The 4,939-nt window shown below is 52.3% G+C and overlaps 1 pseudogene; it reads right to left on the minus strand.

The window, feature by feature from the left end:
* Positions 1-2,466: 2,466 nt before the first annotated feature.
* Positions 2,467-4,628, minus strand: LOC102471515 (tubulin beta-2A chain-like; annotated as a pseudogene).
* Between the last annotated feature and the right edge of the window lie 311 nt (positions 4,629-4,939).

Genomic DNA, 4,939 nt, shown 5'->3' on the forward strand with positions numbered 1-4,939 from the left:
CAAACTGACTTCCTTCATCGTTCATGATTAGTATCATTTCCTGGTCATGGAAAACTGAGTAGAATTTTTTAATAACTAAAAGAAAGAAGGTCAAAGGAGATTGCTGTAGTTGAATACGTCCCCCAAAATGCACGTGTTGAGGCACTGTAACAGGATTAAGAGGATGAAAACTTAATCTGACTGTGATATGGAAAGTGGGGGCCTTTGGGGAGAGATTAGGGTTAAGGCGATTAAGACAAGACTCCGTGGTTGGCTCCTAGTAGGTTTATAGGCAGAAGGAATGAGAGTGGAAGAGAGACCCACATAGGTACAGACCTCTCTCTGCGCATGCCTGTCTCTGTCTCTCTTCTGTCAGCCATGTTGGGATGTAGCTGGCCTGTCTCCTTCTCTGCTTCCGTCAGCCATGCTGGGATGTGGCTGGCCTGTCTCCCTCTCTGCTCCCATCAGCCATGTTGGGATGTAGCTGGCCTGTCTCCTTCTCTGCTTCTGTCAGCCATGTTGGGAAGCCAGCCTCTTGTCTTAGGACTTTGCAGCCACCAGAATTGTGAGCCCAATACACCTGAGAAAGATGAGAGAGTAAAACAGGAAACTGGTCGTGGGTTCAGGTATCTTGGAGGAAATCTAAAGGAATGGTGGGCCAGCCGGTGGTGTAGTGAAGTCACTGGACTCCCACACGGTCGACTGCAGTTTGAGTCCTGGACCCAGTGGCTTGAAACTCATGCCAGGTGTGTGTGCATGCATGCCCAAAATCCCAAGAGGAGAATAGAAAGGAAGGGATTGTGGTGTGGCCATCCCCCTGGAGGGTGATTTCTTGCTTTCTGTCTGTCGCTGTCTCTCTAGTGAGTGCACACGCCCTATAGCAAAAATCCTTCTTAAAAAAAGGAAAAGGGAGTATTGGGACCAGCAGGTGGGGTGGTGGTTAAGACGCTGGACACTCCCACATGGCCAACCAGGGTTTGAGTCCTGGACCTGGTGGCTTGCTTTCTCACTCCCCCGCCCCGTATCTCACTCTGATAAAATTTTAAAACATAAATGAATACATTAAATTAAATTAAATAATTTTTTTTAAAAAAAGGGAGTGTGAGATGAGGTCTTGGGCAGTCATGCTCTCATCGGCCAACAGGTGGTTTCCAGGCCATGGTCAGCTTGGTTGCTGCATGTGTGTTGAGGGAAGAAGGGAGAGCGAGGCCTTTCGCTGAATGATGGAATAGAGAAATAATATACAATCAGGTATTTCTATGCACTGCATGTTTCAAATTGAACAATCTTGTTTTTAGAGATTTTTGCCTTAGGGCACATGTGCTCACCAGAGAGAGACAGAGACAGTGATGGGAGGAAGCGAGAAATCACCTCCCCACAGGGGTGACCATGAGCAATTTCTTCTCCTCCATTCTCCTTCCAGGATCTTGAGCACGCACGCACACGCACCCAGCCTGAGTTTGAAGCCACCAGGTCCAGGACTCGAACCATGGTCCAAACATGGGAGTCCAGTGACATAGCCATTATGCCAACTGCTGGTTCCCAGGTAGCTCTTAGTCATGGGTCCCACTGTGACTCCTCAGCTGATGACATCTGTGTTCTCCAGGCTGCTTTTCAGACACCTGGAGTTTTCATGTAGTTTCAGTGGTTCCTTCCGTAATTAAGCATTTTTAGTCCTTCCCTGGGCCCCTGTGAAACAGGGTTTTGAATCGTTTAAAATCTAGGGAGGCCCTGGATTCAGAAAGGAATGTAAAGGACAAGGACGTTTCTATGGGTTTCTCAAAGTTCTGTTGGGATTTGGTTGTGTAGGAAGAGAGGACTTAATCTGATTATGGTGGTGAAAGGTGGGGCCTTTGGGAAGTGTGTGGGCCTCAGGTGGGGCCCCCATAATGGAGTTCTGGAGTTCTGGTGGGTTTATACAGAGAGGGAAGGAGACACGCCAGCCACCATGGCGTCTTGAGGCCCTGTGCCGCCTTTGAACTCTTTTGGAGAGATTTTTTGCTATAGGGTGCGTGTGCACTCACCAGAAATAGACAGAAAGTGAGAAATCACCCCCCAGGGGCGATGGCCACACCGCAATCCCTTCTCCTCCATTCTCCTCTCGGGATCTTCGGCACGCATGCACACCTGCCTGGCGTGAGTTTAAGCCATCCGGTCCAGGACTCCAACCGTAGTTGACTACATGGGAGTCCAGCAATGTAGCCATTATGCCAGCCACCTGTGGACTCTTAACTATTAAGAAGACTTTTACCAGATGCAGCCCCTGGGCCTTGCACTTCCAAACTGAACAGAGTAACTGTCTGTAATCTTAAACAACCCAGACTCAGGCATTTCTGTTATTGGGAGCAGACTGCACTGGAAGGGGTGTTCTCAGTTTGGCTGGCACGCCTGAAAGTTCTGCGTACACAGGTCTGGCCACGTCGGTGGCTGGACAGCTTCATCACGCCGGTGACTCATAAGGAGCTGACCCAGCTCTTTGTGTAGCTGCTAAGAAGCATTTTGCCCTCCCTGCCTCTCCCTGTCAGCATCTGGATTCTCGGGAAGGCGTGGCATCTGCTGGGTGAGCTCGGGCACCGTGAGCGCGCGGTACTGCTGGCTGCCCCGGCTGGTCAGGGGCGCGAAGCCGGGCATGAAGAAGTGCAGGCGCGGGAAGGGCACCATGTTCACGGCCAGCTTGCGCAGGTCGGCGTTGAGCTGGCCCGGGGAGCGGGGGGGGGGGGGGGCGCCGCCCCGACACCTTGGGCGAGGGCATGACGCTGAAGGTGTTCATGATGCGGTCCGGGTACTCCTCACGGATCTTGCTGATGAGCAGGGTGCCCGTGCCCGAGCCAGTGCCGCCTCCCAGCGAGTGGGTCAGCTGGAAGCCCTGGAGACAGTCACAGCTGACTTCTTCTTCACCACGTCTAGGACCCAGAGTTGTTTCCAGCGCCACTCTGGCCTGCCAGCGGAAGACGATATTAGACACTAAAACACAAGGAAATCTCGGGACCAGTAGTTGGAGTAATGGCTATGTCGTTGGACTCCCATGTAGTGAACTGTGGCTCGAGTCCCGGACCCGGTGGCTTAAACTCACGCCAGGCGTGTGTGCATGTGTGCCTAAGATCCTAAGATCCCAGGAGAAGTGATTGTGGTGTGGCCATCCTCCCCTGGGGGGCGATTTCTCGCTTTCTGTTTATTTCTGGTGAGCACCCTCTAGCAAAAACCTCATAAAAAAAACAAAAACAAAAACAAACAAACAAACAAACAAAAAACCAAGCAAATCTGAATTCTGTCACTTTGTGGTAAGAGAAGGTAGAAGGTAGGCAATTTCTGAGTGGCAGATTCTTCTCTTTTCGATACCTGAAAAATATTTTTTCTATGTGTCAGTGACATTCAAAAACCTGCGGATCATAAAGTAAAAAAGCAAGTCAATCAAGATGATAGGACTGAAAAAAACTCAGCTGCTGGGAACCAGCAGTTAGCGTCATGGCTATGTCGCTGGACTCCCACGTAGTCAACCGCGGTTCGTGTCCCGGACCCGGTGGCTTAAAACTCACTCTGGGCGCGTGTGCGTGCGTGCCCAAGATCCCGAGAGGAGATTGGAGGAGAAGGGATTGCGGCGTGACCATCCCCCCTGGGGGGTGATTTCTCGCTTTCTGTCTCTCTGTCTCTCTGTCTGTCTGGCGAGCGCACGTGCCCTACAGCAAAAAAAAACCCTCAAAAAAAAAAAAAAAAGAAAAAACTCAACTGCTTTAAACATTAGGAACAGAGAACATTCTATAAATACCTAAATTGGCGCCTTAATGTGGTGACCTGTTGTCACCGCTCCTTTGAAATTTTCCGTAGCCTATTAAGCTTCCTTTGAAGCTTTCTCTCGCTCTTCCCTCTTTGCTTTCAGAGGCTGCTCTTAATGGGAGGTGACAGCCGCCCCCTGCAGGCTGGCACAACCTCTGAGCTGTCCAGAGAGTGGCCAGAGACAGGTGCACCTGGACTGGGTGGAGTCGGGCCAGCACTCAGGGCTGTCTGTGGCAGTCTCAACCCGGCACTGAATGCCAAGCTTGGGGACTTGCAGGGTGGGGAGGAGGAGGGTGAGTCATGGCCAATAACCATGGACATGATGACATATCGAACACGAAGTTGTCTGGCCTGAAGATCTGGCCGAAAGGTCCGGACCTCACGGAGTCCATAGTGCCCGGCTCCAGATCCACCAGGATGGCCCGAGGCACGTATTTGTTACCTGCAGGAAAAGAAAGGAGATGGAGACCCGGGGTCACCAATGGCACGTGACTAGGCCCTGGCTCTCTGTGGCTTGCACGGCAGAGGTCATTAGAAAATTCCAGCATCTGAGACAGAAACAGAACAGGGGAGGATTTCTGCTTTGAAGGAGGAGGACCTCCAGGGGCTGCTTAGCATGTCAGACGGGCGGGAGGCTCAGCAACTAGGAAGTGGGTTCTTTTAGCAGATGGCATTTAAGAGGACTATGCCAGAGGCAGCTCTTTCTGCCCCAGCGCAGAGCAGGGCTGCCCGGGCGAGGCCGGCGCACACTCACCCGCAGCCTCGTTGTAGTACACGTTGATTCTCTCCAGCTGCAAGTCGCTGTCTCCATGGTAACTGCCAGTGGGGTCGATGCCGTGCTCATCGCTGATGACCTCCCAAAACTGAGACGGAAAAGAATTGCATCATGGTACGGCACCCTACATGTCACTGAGGATGGCCTCTCCTTCCTCCCGTGTCCTTGAAACAGCGGCCACTGTGGTCAGACTGCTAAGGCGCCCTGCAGGGACCAGCGCTGCAAAGCCCATTCCAGCAGCAGCTGCTGCGGAGGGGCTGGGAATCTGCAGGTCATCAGCCATATTATGGCAGTAGGCTGGCGGCAGGGAGGGGCACTGCAGGAAGGGGTGGGGGAGGTCACCCTCTAGGGGAAGCTGTGGGTGGAGGGCTCTGTCACCAGGCAGGGCTGGATGTCACTGCATCCAGCTGA

Source organism: Tupaia chinensis, unplaced genomic scaffold (assembly GCF_000334495.1).
Source record: "Tupaia chinensis unplaced genomic scaffold, TupChi_1.0 Scaffold138812_1, whole genome shotgun sequence".
Classification (NCBI taxonomy): domain Eukaryota; kingdom Metazoa; phylum Chordata; class Mammalia; order Scandentia; family Tupaiidae; genus Tupaia; species Tupaia belangeri.